This window comes from Tenrec ecaudatus, chromosome 4 (genome assembly GCF_050624435.1).
Source record: "Tenrec ecaudatus isolate mTenEca1 chromosome 4, mTenEca1.hap1, whole genome shotgun sequence".
Lineage (NCBI taxonomy): Eukaryota > Metazoa > Chordata > Mammalia > Afrosoricida > Tenrecidae > Tenrec > Tenrec ecaudatus.
Window position 1 is genome coordinate 2292454 of NC_134533.1, and position 19366 is coordinate 2311819.

At 54.7% G+C, this 19366-nt stretch overlaps 1 pseudogene; it reads left to right on the top strand.

The window, feature by feature from the left end:
• Positions 1 to 1805: 1805 nt before the first annotated feature.
• LOC142445229 (glutathione peroxidase 1-like) lies at positions 1806 to 2444 on the top strand (annotated as a pseudogene).
• The last annotated feature ends 16922 nt before the right edge of the window (positions 2445 to 19366 follow it).

Genomic DNA, 19366 nt, shown 5'->3' on the forward strand with positions numbered 1-19366 from the left:
TGGTGAGAGTGGTGATACTAGGAAGGTGGAGGGAGGGTGGGGTGGAAAGGGGGAACCGATTATAAGGATCTACATATAACCTCCTCCCTGGGGAACAGACAACAGAAAAGTGGGTGAAGGGAAATATCGGACAGTGTAAGATATGACAAAATAATAATTTTTAAATTATCAAGGGTTCATGAGGGAGGGGGTGGGGAGGGAGGGGGATAATGAGGAGCTGATACCAAGGGCTCAAGTAGAAAGCAAATGTTTTGAGAATGATGATGGCAACAAATGTACAGATGTGCTTTACACAATGGATGGATTGATGGATGGATGGATTGTGATAAGAGTTGTGCAAGCCCCCAATAAAATGATTTTTTTAAGAGAAAAAACTTACACGAATAACAGTGAGTACAAGGAAGAGGAAAATGTCCCCAATTCGACAGTGTGGTGACCGTACAACCCTCCTTGATATGACTAGACACCTGGATTGCAGGATGTGTGGCTGAAGCGCCAATAAAGCTTTAAGACAGAAAACATCCTGGCGTAAGCCAGGCTCACGTCGGCCCTCAAAGTAACAGCCTTGCTTTTCCACCCTCTGCGGAGGTCTTGTGCCGCAGACTGACCCGGGCAGTTCGTCCTCGGACCACGTCCTCTCACAGGGGCACTGATGGTGGAGCCACGCGACATGAAAGCCTTGGCTGCCTCAGCCCTTTCTCCGTTTACCACGATGTCCCCGGAGTCCTTCCCACCAACCGTGTCGGTCTGGGTGGGCTGGAGAAACAAATCCAGAACACGCCTAGGTGCCTGAGGAAGAGCCCACAGCAAAGAGCAGGTGTATGTGGAGAAAACAGCCCAGCCCAGTCCAGGTCAGGCCCATGAGTCTGATGTTAGCCATAGGTCCGACACCAGTCTATAAAGGCCTCTTCAGACTCACGAAACACAGGCAATGGTGCCGAATGCTGGAAGGTCCCAGGCCAGTGGGTGGAAGGTCTTGTGGATCCAGTGGCGGTGGAAGCATCTCAGCGCTGCGTGGGTCTCCACGTGGCTCCTCCAGCTCCAGGGCTCTGGCTCCATCAGCATAGCTCCATGTGGCTTGTCAACAGGAATGTCTCCCAGGGAGACAAGCAGAGGGTATCTGGCTTCCTGTGAGCTATTTATCTCCATGGCGCCTCCACATGAGGTCATCAGGCTGCAACCTGATTGACAGAGCGATGTCCACCCCTTCACACGTTGGCACCAACCTTGAAAGGCGATCTTTCCTCAGACAATGGCACATGGAGAAAACACGGAGACTCGTCGCTAGAAAGCGCATGGCAAATCCTGGCAGGGCACGTCAGACAGTGCTGGGCTCTAGCTCCCGTGCCCTTGCGCACGGGGCTGCTCCAAACAGAACGTGTTCGAGCCTCCCTGCCTCCCTCCGGTTCAGCGGGTGACTGAAGGCACGTTCCCTCAGGAACATGCTTGTCTCTTAAGACTGCTTTCAAGAGAGAGCGAGACAGAGAGAGGAAGGAAGGAAGGAAGGAAGGAAGGAAGGAAGGAAGGAAGGAAGGAAGGAAGGAAGGAAGGAAGGAAGGAAGGAAGAAGCCCATCAAAACAGTGGCTTCCAAAGATCTGTGGGGCCATGTAAACCCCAGCAGGGAGGGCAGCTCACACAGTGGTGGGCACTGCGGTGCAGGGGCTCCCTGGGGGTCGCCTATAGATCTCCTCCAAGCACACCGTGGTGACGGGAGTGGGGAAGAGAGTATTATTAGAAAGAAATTTGGGGTTCTTCTTGCCGACCTCTGTCCGTCTCTCTCTCCCGCGCCTCCGGTCCCGACGTCATGTGTGCCGCCGCGCGCTCCGTGTACGCCTTCTCCGCGCCCCCGCTGGCCGGCGGGGAGCCCGTGAGCCTGGCCTCCCTGCAGGGCAAGGTGCTGCTCATCGAGAACGTGGCGTCGCTCGGAGGCACCACGGTCCGGGACTACACCCAGATGAACGACCTGCAGCAGCGCCTCGGCCCCCGGGGCCTGGTCGTGCTAGGTTTCCCGTGCAACCAGTTTGGGCATCAGGAGAACGCCAAGAGTGAAGAGATTCTGAATTCCCTCAAGCACGTCCGACCTGGAGGCGGGTTCGAGCCCAACTTCTGCCTGTTTGAGAAGTGCGAGGTGAACGGCGCCAATGCACACCCGCTCTTTGCCTTCCTCCGGGAGGCCCTGCCGGCGCCCAGCGACGATGCCACCTCTCTCATGACCGACCCCAAGCTTATCACCTGATCGCCTGTGTGCCGCAACGACATCTCCTGGAACTTCGAGAAGTTCCTGGTGGGCCACGATGGTGTGCCTGTGCGCAGGTACAGCCGCCGCTTCCCCACCATGGACCTCGCCCCCCCCCCCCCTGGCAGTGCCCAGGGCGCACCGCCCTCCCGCAGGCTGCCTGGCAGGCACTATGCTGCCTGCCTTGCGTGGGGACTTCATCAATGAGGGTGTTTCTTCTAAACCCGAGTGGAGGAACACCTGAAGTCCGGGAAAGCCCCCGCAGGTGGGCACTAGCCCTGCCCGTCCCAGCCTCCCCTCCCAGACCAAATAAAATTGTTCTGTGTGTAAGAAAAAAAAAAAAGAAGAAGTTTGGAAACAACTATGAGCTACCACCTAACCCCCTCAAAGAGAGCCCAATTCAAAAAATCAGAAAGTAACACATGTTGGAGGGGCTGTGGGGAGACAGGAACTCTCATCCACTGCTGGTGGATCTGGAGGTACATGCATCCATTAGGGAAATCCATTTGGCGACATCTAAAACAGATGGAAATCGAGCTACCATACGACCCAGCAATCCCCTACTGGGCGTACACCCAGAAGAGGCAAGAAACCAACCACGGCCAGACATCTGGGCTCCAATGTTCACCGCGGCACAGTCCACAATCGCAAGGAGTAGGAAACAGCCCAAATTTCCATCGACGGACGAATGGATCAGAAGCTGTGGTGCAGACATACAGTGGAGGACTACACATCGCTAAAAAGCAGCGATGAGCGCACGAAGCACAGCGCCTCCTGGGAAGAACTGGAGGAAATGATGCTAAGTGAGGAAACCAAGCACAAAAGGACAAGTACAACATGAGTCCACTGAGGTAGCTCAAAAAAATGGGGCACAGGGGAAAGCCACTGTAGACATCCATCCCGGGGTGAGGTCCAGCTACCATGGCAGGGGCCAAGCCCAATCCAGGGATACACACGGCAGCCAAGTAAATAGGGGCAAAGAAAGGGAAATCAAAACAAAACATGGGTAGAGGGGAAGCAGGGCACTAAGCCACCCAAAGGGAAGGTATCGTTTCTATCTCCACAGGAGACAGAGAGAGAGACCAGGCTTCAGCCCAATGCACCAAGACGTGAATACAACATACCAACGTGTGCCATGGAACCAATAGAGAGGTTCCAGCAGAGGTTTGTAGGGCTGGCCCAAATCCCAACTATGTGGACACACACACACACACACACACCGTCCTCAGAGGAATGCACTTCAGAGGACAGCACTGGGGCTACAGCTTGGGGAGAGGGGCGCGTCTGATTAGACACACAGGAGAAACGAAAAGGGATGGAGAGAGAGGGGAGGGCATCCTGGCCCACCAAGCCCCAAGAACGATTCCTGTTCGAAGCACACAATGCACAGAGAGGACCATAGGGCCAGCCCCACCACGCGACACAACGTCCTCACTAAACGATAGCACTGCAGGGGAACACTGGAGACACAGTGCGGGAATTGTGCACAGTCTGACCCCATCACACTGGGCGAAACACTAAGGGCATGCAACAGAGCAGCAAAGGGAGCAAAGAGATGAAATCCCCGGGGAACAACAAAAATAGACTTTGGAGACAGAGTGTGGCACCCCATCAGACTCAACTGGAAAACACTCGTAAAGGCCAACAAACAGACCTCGAACTATTTATAGGCTTTCCCATTTTGTCAGCGGCTTTCTTTTACTTGTTGTTGTTGCTGCTGCTGTTGTTATTGCTGTGTTGATCTTGACTCCCTTTGCTGTTTTGTTTGACTTTGCCTGGTTTTTGTGCTTGTTAGTGCATCTGCATGCCTATCTAGATGAGATAGGCGGGACACATAATTCTGAGATGAAAAGAACGGGACCAATGGTTCTGGGGGACATGGGAGAAGGGGAGGTGGGGGAAAGGAAGGGGGCGAGGACCAACCCAGGGGCAAGGGAACAACAAGTGAACTAAAACAGCGAACTAAAATCAATGGAGAGAAGGGCGTAGTGGGGCTTAATCAAGGGCAATGTAGCAGCAAGAAATTACTAAACCCAAATGAAGGCCGAACATGATGGTGGGACAAGAGGAAAGTAAAAGGAAACAGAGAAAGAACCAGGAGACAAAGGACACTTATAGACGTCTAAATACAGGCATGTACATATATATTCATATATAACAAGAGGGGAATAGAACTATGTACTCATATCTATATGTTAAGAATTAAGGTTGCAGATGGACATTGGGCCTTGACTCAAGTACTCCCTTAACACAAAAATACTTTGTTCTAATAATCCGGCACTCTGTGATGCTCACCTTCCCGACACAATCACTGAAGACAAACGGGTGCATAAGGAAATGTGGCGAAGAAATCTGATGGTGCCCGGCTATCAAAAGATATAGTGTCTGGGGTCTTAAAGGCTTGAATATAAACAAGCAGCCATCCAGCTGAGAAGCAACAAAGTCCACATGGAAGAAGCACACCAGCCTGTGTGACCATGAGGTGTTGATGGGATCAGGTATTGGGCATCTAAAACCCAGAAACAAACCATATCCAAGATGAATGGGGGGGGGGGGGGACAGCATAGAGTGTAGACACAAAGCCCATCTGTAGATAATTGTACATCCCCTCACAGAGGGGTTACAGGGAAGAGAGGAGCCAGTCAGGGTGCAGTATAGCACTGATGAAACACACAACTTTCCTCTGTTCTTTAATGCTTCCTTCCCCACCACTACCATAACCTCAATTCTACCTTACAAATCGGATTAGACCAGAACATGCACACAGCTACAGATAAGAGCCTGCAACACAGGGAATCCAGAGCAGATAAACCCCTTCAGGGCCCACAATGAGAGTAGAGATACCAGGAGAATTACAGGAGGTTAGAGGGAGAAAGGGGGAACTGATCACAAGGATCAACCTATAACCCCCTCCCAGGGGGACGGACAATGGAAAAGTGGGTGAAAGCCAACAGAGGAGGATGTAAGATATGAAAATAATCTATAACTTATCAAGGGTTCATGAGTGAGGGCAGGCAGGGGATGGAGGGGGAAGAAATGGGGAGCGGATATCAGGGGCTCAAGTGGGAAGAGAATGCTTTGAAAATGATGATGGCGACATATGTGCCAATGTGCTTGACACACTGGATGAATGTATGGACTGTGATAAGAGATGTAAGAGCCCCCAATAAAAGTATTAGATAAAAAAGAAGTAGTTTTGAGAAAATGGAAACAGCTTAGGTCAGACCAGAAAAGTTGCATTGGAGTGCCACCCAGAGAGGCCATCCCGCCATGTGGACCTGGTGGCAGTGAAGGGGCAGAGCGTCCTGTGTGCTGTTCCCCCTCCTCCTCCCCCCATCCCTGGGCTGACGAGAGAAACAAATCCGGGGACACTCCGCGCTTGATATCAAGACGTAATGACACGTCAGGATGGGGTCCCAGCCCAGTGCAACTCAAGTCCCTAAGTCCGATGCTAGTCCACGAGCCTCTTCAGAGCCACGCAGCTGCAGCCTGTAGAGCAGGAAGGTCACAGGCCCACAGGCCAGGGGTGGTCAGTGGAAACAGGAGGGGTGCCGGCAGCTTCAGGGTGGGGGGTGCCCACGTGGGGCCCCTGGAGGCAGCAGAGACCCTGCAGGCAGGAAGAAGTCACAGAGAGGGTGCTGCTCCCAGTGTGCCCTGCTCATCAGGAGGCCATGCCCCCACGCGGCATCCCCAGAGCAAGACGATGTAACATATCTATAGCCGCCACCACCTGGGTGCCGGATCTACGGAGAAGCAGACGCTTCCCATTTGGACGTTAGTGTTTTAATAAAGGTGTTTCTGATGTTGTAGGAAGGCTTTTTGAACTCAGCCTCATGTTTCCGTTGCTAACCATGAAGTGAATTGCCCCGAAAACTGTGCGGTCAGAAGACTCTTGTTTCACGGGAGCAGATGAAGGGGCAGGAGGAGAGAGAGGAGCACAGCCTGGCCCACCAGGCCGTGATGATGATGTTCCTGAGTAGAGCAGCCAGTCCAAAGAGAGAGCAACATGGCTGGCCCTACTATGAGACATGATGCCCCTCAGTGACTAAGGGCGATACAGGGGACAGCACCGGAGACACAGTGTGGGAATTGCACCTGACCTGATCCCACCACACCGAGGCAAATCACTGGGGGAGTGCAGCGGAACAGCAAGGGAATGGAGTGGCAAGGTCCCCAGGGAATGCTGAAAGTGGACTTTGGGGCCAGGGTGTGGTGCCCCAACAGACTGGACTGGAAAATGCTCCTAAGGGCCAGCAAACGATCCCTGAACTAACTACAAGCTTTTCTCTTGTGAACTGTTTTGTTCTGTTCTTTGTCAGTGGTTTGTTTTTGTCGTTTTGTTGTCTGGTTGCATACTGTTGCTTTTCTTTCCTCTGTCTTGTTTTCGTGCATGTTAGTGACTCCACAGGTCTGTCTAAATAAGACAGGCTGGATGAACTATCTGGAGGAAAAACAACGGGACCGACAGTTCCGGGGGGACTTGGGGTGGGGGGGTAGGGGGGGTAAGGAAGTGGTGTTAACAAACCCAGGGACAAGGGAAAAACATGGGACCCCAAATGGTAGAGAAGGGGGAGTGGCAGGCATGGTGGGAAATGATCAAGGGTAAGGTTGCTTAGAGAAGAGGTATACTCTAGCCCAGGTGGCGATGAAGCATGGTAGTAGGGCAGGAGGAAAGTCAAGGGAGATGGAGGAAAGAGCTAGGAGTCAAAGGGCATTCATGGAGGTCTAGACAAAGACATGTACATGCAAATATATATAGGAGGATGGGGAAATAGATCTATGTGTCTATATTTATAGGTCAAGTATTAAGGTGGCGGAAGGACCTTGGGCCTCTACTCAAACACTCCCTCAATGCATGAATACCTTCTTTTATTAAATTGGAACTCTATGATGCTCACTCTCCCGACACAATGGCTGGAGCCAAAGTGGGTGAACAAGTAAATGTGGTGAAGAAAGCTGATGGTGCCCGGCTATCAAAAGAGATAGTGACTGGGGTCTTAAAGGCGTGAAGATAAACAAGCGGCCATCTAGCTCAGAAGCAACAAAGTCCACATGGAAGAACACACCAGCCTGTGTGATCGAGTGGTCCCAAAGGGATCAGTTACCAGGCATCAAAGAACAAAAAATCATATCATTGACTGCACACCTCCATGATAGGATCGCTGAAGACAAATGGGTGCATAAGCAAATGTGGTGAAGAAAGCTGATGGTGCCCGGCTATCAAAAGAGATAGTGTCTGGGGTCTTAAAGGCTTGAAGGTGAACAAGTGGCCATCTAGCTCAGAAGCAAATAAGCCCACATGGAAGAAGCACACCGGCCAGTGCGATCACGAGGTGCCCAAGGGACCAGGTATAAGGCATCATGCAAAAAAAAAAAAAGATATGTGTGTGTATGTATGTATATATATATAATATTAAATGAAGGGGGAAGTGCAGAGTGGAGACCCAAGGCCCAAGTGTCGGCCAATGGAGATCCCCTCATAGAGGGGTTTGGGAGAGGAGATGGGTTAATTAGGGTGTGAGGTAGTATCGATGAAGAACACAGCTTTCCCCCAGATCCTGGATGCTTCCTCCCCCCAACTACCATGATCCGAATTCTACCTTGCAGGGCTGGATAGGACAGAGGCTGTACACTGGTACATATGAGGGTTGGAGGTACAGGGAATCCAGGGTGGATGATACCTTCAGGACCAAGGGTGTGAGGGACGATGCTGGGAGAGTGGAGGGTGAGTGGGTTGGAAAGGGGGAACTGATTACAAGGATCCACATGTGACCTCTTCCCTGGGAGAGGGACAGCAGAGAAGGGGGGAAGGGAGACTCCAGATAGGGCAAGATATGACAAAATAACGATGTATAAATTACCAAGGGCATATGAGGGAGGGGGGAATGGGGAGGGAGGGGGGCGGAAAAAAGAGGACCTGATGCAAGGGGCTTAAGTGGAGAGCAAACGCCTTGAGAATGATTGGGGCAGGGAATGTATGGATGTGCTTTATACAATTGATGTATGTATATGTATGGATTGTGGTAAGAGTTGTTTGAGTCCCTAATAAAATGTAAAAGAAGAAAAGAGAAAAAAATGATTAGGGCAAAGACTGTACGGATGTGCTTTATACAATTGATGTATGTATATGTATGAACTGTGAAAAGAATTGTATCAGCCCCAATAAATTGTTAAAATAAAAAATAAATAAATTTTTTAAAAAAAGAGATAGTGACTGGGGTCTTAAAGGCTTGAAGATCAACAAGCGGCCATCTAGCTCAGAAGCAACAAAGTCCACATGGAAGAACACACCAGCCTGTGTGATCGAGTGGTCCCAAAGGGATCAGTTACCAGGCATCAAAGAACAAAAAATCATATCATTGACTGCACACCTCCATGATAGGATCGCTGAGGACAAATGGGTGCATAAGCAAATGTGGTGAAGAAAGCTGATGGTGCCCGGCTATCAAAAGAGATAGTGTCTGGGGTCTTAAAGGCTTGAAGGTGAACAAGCGGCCATCTAGCTCAGAAGCAAAAAAGCCCACATGGAAGAAGCACACCGGCCAGTGCGATCACGAGGTGCCAAGGGACCAGGTATAAGGCATCATGCAAAAAAAAAAAAAAACGATATAAGTGTGTGTGTATATATGTGTATATGTATATGTATATATATACCATATTAAATGAAGGGGGAAGTGCAGAGTGGAGACCCAAGGCCCAAGTGTCGGCCAATGGAGATCCCCTCATAGAGGCGTTTAGGAGAGGAGATGGGTTAATTAGGGTGCGAGGTAGTACCGATGAAGAACACAGCTTTCCCCCAGATCCTGGATGCTTCCTCCCCCCAACTACCATGATCCGAATTCTACCTTGCAGGCCTGGATAGGACAGAGGCTGTACACTGGTACATATGAGGGCTGGAGGTACAGGGAATCCAGGGTGGATGATACCTTCAGGACCAAGGGTGTGAGGGACAATGCTGGGAGAGTGGAGGGTGAGTGGGTTGGAAAGGGGGAACTGATTACAAGGATCCACATGTGACCTCTTCCCTGGGAGAGGGACAGCAGAGAAGGCGGGAAGGGAGACTCCGGATAGGGCAAGATATGACAAAATAACGAGGTATAAATTACCAAGGGCACATGAGGGAGGGGGGAAAGGGGAGGGAGGGGGAAAAAAAAGAGGACCTGATGCAAGGGGCTTAAGTGGAGAGCAAATGCCTTGAGAATGATTGGGGCAGGGAATGTATGGATGTGCTTTATACAATTGATGTATGTATATGTATGGATGGTGATAAGAGTTGTATGGGTCCCTAATAAAATTTAAAAAAAGAAAAGAGGAGAAAAAAATGATTAGGGCAAAGACCGTACAGATGTGCTTTATACAATTGATGTATGTATATGTATGAACTGTGATAAGAATTGTATGAGCCCCTAATAAATTGTTAAAATTTAAAAAAAAAAGAAGACTCTTGTTTCCCTTGTAAATTTAAAATGTATGAGGGACCCCTTGTGAAGCTGGCCCTGGGAACCCCCAGTCCCCTCCCCGCCCTGTTCCCCCAACCCTCAGGCTGCCTCACCTCCAGCCTGCTGCCCTGCAGACCCCTGGAAGCTCTCCCCCAGCGAGGAGAGGCTCTCTGCTTGGTCCTCACTTAAGTGTCCCCCTGCCCTCCCCGCCGGCCCACCCCAAATTCCCAGGAGGAGGTGAGAATGTGGCGGGGGCATGGGGAGGGGTTCCAAGAAGAGAGGGGCCGGGCCTCTGGACCCCCACCAGGGCCGGCCTGCCTCTGCCACCTGGAGTTGGTCCTGAATGTGAGACATGCCGCCTGTGTACCCCAGCCCAGGTCGAATGGGGGGCAGGACAGGACCTACAGAGGTCCTGGTGGGGTCTTGAAATTCCATGTCCTAGTGCCGATGGCCACGCAGCTCCGGGGTCGCCTCCACAGTTGTTCTCAGTTCTGGAGCGCCCTTGCCCCAACTCTTGAACCCTTTAGTCATGGGAGTCATGAGATGGGGCCCTAGGTCCCCACTAGAAGTATGGGGTGTGGCCTCCCATCTCGGGAAGGGAAGGAGAGGGGGGTGCAGGGCGCAGCCAGGAGAGAGCCGCCTGCAGTACCAACAGCTGACCACACGAGGGCGGGCTTGCCCAGTTTCGGAAACCAGGGGGTGTCAGAGAAGGGTAAGGCTGGGGTCTCCCTCTAGGTGATGGGGGACCCTCTACTCCCTCCCCATCGCTCCCCTACCCTGCAGTTGTGGCTTCTTCTTTGTCGGGGATGAACGTGACCCTGAAGACTCCGAGGCCACTGCGGTTCTACTTGCCCCTCTTTGTCTGTTCTTGGCATTTCCAGCCTCCCGGGGCACTAACTGCTAGGTTTGAGGGAGACAGATTCCAGGTCGCTCTTTTCCTTTGTCAGTTGTTAGCAAAACACGCTGTGTGCGCGTCACACAGCCCGTCTCAGGAAGCAGCAATAGCCTGTCAGCCCCTGTAGAGGTGGCTCCCTGTAGCGCCCCTCCTCCTCCTTCACTGTCAATTGTCTAACAGCCCAGGAGGCCTCCGGGAGGACTGGACAGAGGGACCCCGCTCCCTGTGCCCCCTGCAGGAAGCACCCTGAGAACCAGGGCCACCGACCTTCGCCATCTGAGTAACTGTCAAGGCTGCATCGCAGTGGTGTCATGCACACATGCATGGAAACACACACACCCCGTGCATGCGCGCACACACACACACACACAGAAGTACACACATGTGCATACATGCCCCACACCCCAAACAAATGCACACACATGTCCCATGCACACACACATGCCCCACATCCAAACAAACGCACACATGTGCACACACATGCCCCATCCGTGCACACCCCACCCCATGCACATACACATGTGCACACACATGCTCCCACCTATGAAGGGTGAAGGGACACAGCCACTGTCATACACACTCTCACATGTGGGAGGATGAGGAGCATGCCATCCCTGTTGCACACACGTACACTCCCCCCCCACTCCCATCTCCCCAACACCCCACATCACCCTGTCCTGGAGCCATAGGATCCCATCTGGCGCAGGGTCACCCTACCCCATCCAGCCTCCCCCGCCGCCTGTCCCTGCCCCAGGCTGGGATCCTGTGAGGAACCAGTCAGGAACCTCTCACCACCATCACCCACCTCCCACCCATCCAGCCAGTGTCCCTGCTGCATCCAGAGCTGGCCTGGCCACCCCCTGACAACGTGGAAAACAGATGCCCAGAGCCTGCTGGATGCCCAGGGCTTCCTTGTCTTCCCCTCATCTGCTCAAACCCCAACCTGGACAGAGGGCAGGAGGGACAGGGAGATGACGGATGAGGGGGAGAAGTAAATGGCTGGCTGGCTGGATAGTTGGATGGATGGATGGATGGATGGATGGATGGATGGATGGATGGATGGATGGATGGATGGATGGATGGGAGGATGGATGGATGGATAGGAGGATGGATGGATGGATGAAAAGGAGGATGGATGAGCAAATGAAGGAACACCAAAGGGATGAATGGAGGAAGAGAGGGCAGGAAGGAGGGATGATGGGGTGGATATGTGGACAAATAAAGAGATGGATGAATGCATGTACACACACCTAAGGGGGGGTGGATGAGTTAATGAAGGGATAGACAGAGAAAGGGATAGAGATGAGAAAGATGGGTGAGTAGATAGATGGATGGAGGGATGAATGGGTGAGTGAATGGGTTGATGAAAGGATGGATGGATGAATGGATGGAAGAATGGATGGATGAATAAGTGAGTGGATGGATGGATGGATGTAGGTAGGGATGTGGAGGGAGTGACAGGGAGGGATGTGTGGATGGATGGGTGGGTGGATGGATTGTAAATGGGAGGATGGATGGACAGAGGGAGGGATGGATAGGTGGGTGGGTGGACATACACACGATGTACAAGTTATGTGTGAAGCTGTCACCACAAGGTCAGCGGCACAAACCCACAAGAAATCTGGGGCTTTCTGCTCCCATAAGGGGTCACCATCTCAGGAACCCACAGGGCAGTTTGGCTCTGCCGTCAGGGCCACAGTGAGTCAGCGGAGCGGGCATCTCCTCGATGGCAGTGAGAGGAGGCATGACTGGAGGGAGGGATGACTGGTTGGGGAGGCACAGACAAAGGGATGGATGCGACGTGGCTATGGGGGCGGGTGGATAGAGAAAATGAGAATTTAGATTTTTATCCTATTCAGAATGGCCCTTCTCCATCCGACCCACCCCACCCAGAGATATGCATGGGGAGATCCACTTGCAAATAGGCCTTCCCTCTCCCCCCACCCCACCCCAAGAAAACCTAACGCATCTCTAATTCACTGAAATCCAGATCCTACTCATTCCAAACCCGGCCCACCTAGCCAAGCTCTAGCAAGGCAGGTAAGGGGATGGCCAGTGGCTCTCCCACCCACTGCAGAAGCCCTGTCCCTGGGGGATGGAGCAAACCTGCAGCTGGCCCTGTGACAGGAATGTCCAGGCCTGCATGGGACCTACTCTTACCTCCTGGGACCAATGGAAAGGCCACGCCTCCCAGGACGTCTTCTCGGACGCAGAGGCCGTACGCCATGCTGCTCTGAGGTGCCACCTTGTGGTTCCGGCCGGTGGTGCACGCACGCACGGCAGTGGGAAGCCCCGTGGCCCTGTGTCATCCGCACAGCTGTTGCTCATGCCGGAGCCATGTTACAGCCACCGTGTCCGCCCAGCGCCTGGGGGCCTTCCTCTTGACCAGCCCTGATGTCCTCCTCCAGGGACGGGTCCAAAGTGCGTGAGGCTGTTAAGTCCCTCGGGTGGAAGTACCTGGGTCCTTGGCTTCGCAGGAGAAAGACTTCACACTGAAGCCTGGTTTGCGATCCAAGCAGGTCTTTATCAAGGACAGAAGTTTCGGGTCTGACACAGGTACCCTCAGGGCGCTTCGCACCACACAGGGAACCTGAGCCAGAGAAAAAGCGCAGCTCCGCCCAGGAACAGCGGGAAAAGAGGGCGGGTTTCCGACTCGGACTTTTCAGGGCCCTCCGCTGGGAGGCATGGTGGACGGTACTGCTTGACCCCATTGGTTGGATTAAGCCCACCTGGCCTCGATTGGGGCCCGCCCAGGTGTGCTGGATTCCCGTCTCAAAGGGCTGAATTAGTACACGTCCCTCTAGCCTTATCGGCTTCCAGCTTCCTGTAAGGGGGTCGGGGAGGCTAAAGCATGTAGAGAGACAGCCCCTGGCTTCTGCCTCCTAGTGACCTAACAAGCCCAAGTCTCCCCATTCTCCAGTCTAAGGAGCTCCTGGCTGCATTTCTTCCAAGACACACGTGTTTGTTCTCCGGAGTGTCCGTGTCATCTGCGGTTGTCTCTACGAATGCCAGAATTCACCTGAGGAGCCGGGGGTGTCGTGGTTACGCATTGGGCTGCGATCCGCATGGTCAGCTGTCCAAAACCATCAGCAGCTCGTTGGGAGAAAGACGGGGCTGTCTGCGCCCTAAACAGTTAGTCTTGGAAACTCACAGCGGGGTCGCCGGGAGTTGGCTTCCACGTGATGGTAGGGAGTCTGAGATTTTTAGAATTCGAATGGCTAATTCCTCTGTAGGCCTCCTCACTCACTGTCCACCTGTCACAAGTGTAGTCACAGGTGTGGACCGCAACCAAACCCACTGAGTCGGCGACGCTGACTCAGAGCATCCTACAGGATGGTGTAGAACTGCCCCCTGTGGGTTTCCAAGACTTTATGCGAGCAGAAAGCCTCACTTTCTCCCAAGGAGCAGCTGGTGGGTTTGAACCACTGACCTTGCTGTTAGCTCCTCACATGCATAAAAAGCTGCGGTTCTCAACCTGTGGGTCTTGACCCCTTTGGGGGTGGAACGACCCTTTCACAGCATTGCCTAATACATCCTGAATATCAGATAGTTACATTACAATTCATAACAGTAGCAAACTTATAATGACGAAGTAGCAACGAAAATAATGTTATGGCTGGGGGATCACCACAACATGAGGACCGGTATGACAGGGCCTCAGCATGAGGAAGGTTGGGAAGCACTGGTCTAAGGTGATTGACAAGACCATGATCGGTGTGACTTGGTCCTCAGAGGGACACCCTTTCTTCAACACTGGAGAGGGGTCTTGTGCAGCACAGGTGCCCAATTCCATGTGTCACTTGGTTTCTTGACTCGGGCTGCAGGGCATTGGCTGTGGATCCAAAGAATGTGAAGTCCTTGAGCGGTCAGTCTCTGCTCCGTTTACAGGACCTCGCCTGTTGGTCCAGGGTGAGGAGCTTGGCTTTCTTTACACGGAGGGAGCCGTCATATGGAAAGCTGCCGTCTTTGATCTTGACTGTCAGCAAGCAAGGTGGAGTCATCTGCATATCGCAGCTTGTTAAGGAGCCTTCCTCCAATCCTGATGCGGAATTCTTCGTCATCTAATCTAGTTTCTCTGAGGCTTTGCTCGGCCTACAGACTGAGTAAGCACACAGTGAAAACTACAATCTTAGAGCACACCCTTCCTGATTTGAAACCACATAGTATTCCTTTGTCCCCTTGGCCCGACTGTCTCTAGATCCGTGAGCAAGTTCCGCATGAGCACAATCAAGCATCCTGGAATTCCCCTTCTTCTCAGGGCGATCCCTGGTCTGCTCTGACCCACACAGCCGACTGTCTTTGCAGTCCATAAAACACAAGCAAACATCTTTCTGGTGTTCTCCGCTTTGGCCAGGAGCCGTCTGACCTCAGTGATGAGATGCCTGGTGCCACGTCCTCTCCGGCATCCGGCCTGGGCCGCCGGCAGCTCCCGGTCGTGCACCACGGCAACCGGTTTTGAATTACCCTCAGCAACGTTTGCCTCGCTTGCGATATTAGTGAGATGATTGATAACTCCATACTCTGGTGTGTCCCTTTCTCTGGAATGGACGCAGATATGGATCTCTTCCAGTCAGTCGGCCAGGGCGCTGTCTTCCAAATGTCCTAACCGACGAGAGCGTGCCTCCAGGGCCTTGTCAGCCTGCTGACACGTTTCCGTTCATGCCCATTGCTTCCTCAGGCCCTGTTGGTGTTTAGCCAGGCACCTGGTGCCATCGTGGTTTCGTATCGACCTGCTAACCACAAGATCAAAACCACGAGCTGCTCCACAGCAGAAAGACGAGGCTTTCTGCTCCCGGGAGAGACCAGTCCCTGGAGAAGGAAATATGCTTGGTCAAGCAGAGGGGCAGCAAAGGAGGGGGAGGCCTACAAGGAGATGGACGGACACCGTGGCTCAAGTGTAGGGACCTCGGTGAGGACAGGGCGGGACGGGCAGTGTCTGTCTGGTTCTGCTGTGCACACGTCGGAACAGACTCCATGACACTAAACAATGACAACACTCCCGTGAAGAGGGACGGTCTCGGAGACACAGGTCGCCATGAGTCGGGAGACGGCCGTGACTTGGGTCTACCGGTGCCTCCAGTGCAGCTTGGCCATCTTCCTTCACCACCGTCGGTTCTTAGTCATGCACCTCCTGCCAATCACCGGCTGAGGCGGTCCGCTGAGCAATTCCCTCCGCCTCACTTGCTTCTCCCTCTGATTTTAGCTCCCGTGTGTCCCAGAGTCTGCCATGAGGGGGTTACAAGGCCCCCTCCCCAGCTCTGCATCCCTTGGTCCCCTAGAGCCAAGATGTTCTGAGCAGGGACAAGGGCCAGACAATGGTGGCTGACTGATGGCTAGGGGGTAGGGAGGGTGGGCTGAGGTCAGACCCTCACCCGCCTACCTCCCTCACCCCTGGGACAGCCTCACCCGCCCCTCACCCCCCACCCCGGGGACAACCTGCCTTCACCTGGTGACTCTGAGTACCCTTCCACAGGCCTCGCCTAGAGGCGTGTCCCCTTTTCTGGGACTGGGAGAGGATAGCCCCCAGGCACAGGGAGATGGCCGGGCTGCCTGCGCAGAGCCGGCCCCACCCACCCTGGGCCACACCTGCAAGTGCCTTCAGGAGCCCCAGTCCGGGCCTCACCTGGGCCCTGCAGAGGGGCCTCACCTCACACCCAAGATGCCCTGCACAGGGGTGGGGCTGGATGTAGGGGCTGTGCCCACCCCTTATCTTCTGGAGCCCCAGGCCTGCCTAGGTGGGGGTAGGAAGCTCACCTCAGTCCCAACCCTAAATCCTGTCCCCACCCTCCTCTCCCGCCCTCAGGGGAGGTAACCTGTTGGTCCTGTTTGGAAGGGAAGGTGGCCGGGACTTGGCCTGCCCAGTTATGGTTAGGAGGGTCCTTGCATACGGCACTGGAGGGGCCAGTGCTGAGGACATGTGGGGACTGAGGGCCCTGTGCCACATCCAGGGGGGCCCCAGGAAACCAGAGGGCACAGACCAGGGGTCCCTGGCACCCAGAGCAGTCAGGACTTCTGCCAGTGTCAACTTCCTTGGGGGGCAGGAGTGCGGGGGGGGGGGGTGAAGTAGGCCTCCAGGACATCTCAGGACGGACGTCAGAAGACAGAGATGCCCACTGCCTCTGGTGACCACAGGGCGGGGATCCCCAAGCGGGTGCAGCAAGTCTGCCGTATCCATAGCTTTGGAAGGGGCTGGGGGCGGGGGGGTCTTCTCCACCGCCCCCCACCCCTGGGTACAGCCTCCCTGTCCCTTCTGATGAGTGGATGACGCCTCCATCCTCATCCCCACCCCTTCACACGGCGGGAAATCTCAGCAGCTCACACCTCCCCAAGAGGCCGCCTGTCCTTTTGATTGTGCGATTTTATAGCAAAATGGAAAGATAAGTTGACTTTGATTCCGGAGAACAAAAGGGTTTATGGGCCTGGCAGAGGCGGCGGCGGTGGCGCAGGTGGGGCGGCAGAGAAGCTATGATAAGATGACTCCCCTTATCCCACCCCCCATCTCAGGGTTGAGGTCCAGGGCACCCCAGCGGTACCCAGAGCCCCCGAACATGGCCTTGCCCAGCTCTCAAGCTTCCGTGCCTCCTCTTCCCTAGAACCAGAGGCTGTTGGAAGTCAGGTGACATCATGCACACCGGCACGAGGGCGCCTGCCCTAGTGGCGCTGTGGCTAAAGCACTCGATGGTGTACCTAAAGTTCAGTGTTTCGAGCCCACCAGCCTCTTGCTGCCACCCCCACCCCCAATGCCTCTGTCCCCTCCCACGTCCCCCCCAGTGCCTCTGCCCCTCCCACACACACACACCCAGTGCCTCTTCCCCCTCCCACGTCCCCCCCAAGTGCCTCTGCCCCTCCCACGTCCCCATGGGGGGGCACCCCAGTACAGATCAGATGGGAAGACAGAGCCCTGGAAAGGAGGACGCTGGGTCCAGGTACAGGACTCTGGGAGGGTGGGGGGCGAGGGGAAGGAAGCGGGGTTCAACCTGGTGTCGGCTTTGGAGGCCCAGGGCCCCTCTGACCTTGGTGCTGCTGGTGGTGGGGGCACCCACCCTGGTACACCTGGACCCATGACTGCGGTCAGTTAGGTTCCGTTGCGCTCCCGCCGCAGCTTCAAAGGGCTGGAGAATGCTGGGCACCGCCTGCCTGGAGCGGGGACATCAAAGGCCCCACCCAGGGGTGGCAGTTGTTGGGACAAGAGCCGAACTCCGGGAACTCAGAGGAGACCATCAGGAGGGCTGGGCCTGCCCACTTCTGCCGCTCCGCCCAGGAATGGGGTGCACGGGACCCCAGGGCACCCCCTCCCACAGCATCCCCCTGAGGTGGCACTGCAGGAGCACATCATCTGCACCCTTAAGATGCCAGGGTTCCGGGTTCTGCAGGGCCTGGCCTTGGCCATCTGTCAGCAAGACCCTCCCCCGGATGCCCTTATCGTCCCCATCTCCCTGGTGTAGAGTGGGACTAGGAAGGAAGGTGGGCAGCTGAGATGTAGGACGGCCAGCAGAAACCTGTCAATGCCCCCTCCTTCCACTCCTGGGGGGCAGGTCTCTCACTGGCGTCCTGCTGCCCTTCCCTGAGTGCTAGGGTGCTGCCCCCGCCCACGCTTCCCTGGGGGGGGCGGACCGAGTTCCTGGTGGGGGCATGACAATCAGGCCTCTCTATCTCCTCTGGGCCTCTCAACACTCTTGGGAGGAGGGCCTCTCCATGCACCCCAGAGCCCCAAGAGTGCTCCCCATCACTGGCTCCTGATGAGGAAGCCCCCCTGCTTGGACCCCTTTCTCCAGGGCCCCAGGAGGCCACAACTTCCCGTCTGGTTCCTGGAATCCTTCCAATGGAATTCCAGGTGGAATGAGGCTGCGTGCTTAGGGCATGGAGGGTGAGGCTGAGGGGCAGGGGTCCAGATGTGGGGCCTCCCTGGCCTGGCAGGTGTGGTTCCAGAGGTTTCCCTCCGTCCTGCCAGAGGAGACGCAGAAGCCTGGCCGGGGGCAGGATGGGCCTCAGTAGCCTGGTCCCCAGGGACGGTGACGAATGGATAATTGGCGTCTGGGTGGTGCTGCGCCTGATCTGCGCTGGCCAGCCGCAGGGGCTGCTGATTCACGGCGCACACACCCCAGGGGCTGCAAGTGCCAGCCTGTCCTCTGCCAGCCTCCCTGCCTCCCAGGGGCAGATGCTGCAGGGTGCTCTGGGAGAGGCACGTGCATGGAGGCCAGAGCTTACCAGTGGTTACCAGGGCCCTGGGGAGGGGCTAGGCAGAGGCGGGAGGAAAAGCATGATCGCGTGCCTTCGATTCCGCTTCTTGTCTCGGAGTGAGGGCCAGGCCGCGGTGCAACTTCAGATGCATCTTAGCTTTGATGACACCGGGTGCTGAGCTCGTCTCTGGGCCGCTCACGTGGTAGGTGAGGCCTACCCTTATCCACCACCACCCTTCTGTCACTGTGTCCTACTGGGGGGCCTTGTGTGTGGCTGTGGGGTCAGGAGCTGTACCCTAATATTTCAAATGCCAGCAGGGTCACCCACAGTGAACAGGTCTCAGCAGAGCTTCCAGACCTAAGAGAACTAGGAAAAGGGCCTGGTGATTAAATGGGAGGCAATGAAGTCTGGGGTCTTACAAGCTTACAACAAGCAGCCATCCAAGCGAGGTGCCCGCTAAGCCCACACAGGAGAAGCACTCCAGCCTGTGTGATCCCAGGATTGTAAATGATAAAATCCAAGATCAGAGGAGGGGATCGTATGTAGTCGAGCTTGAACTCTGAGCGCTGGGTTTGCAGGAGGCCATGGATGACAGCAAAAGGCCCAAAGCTATG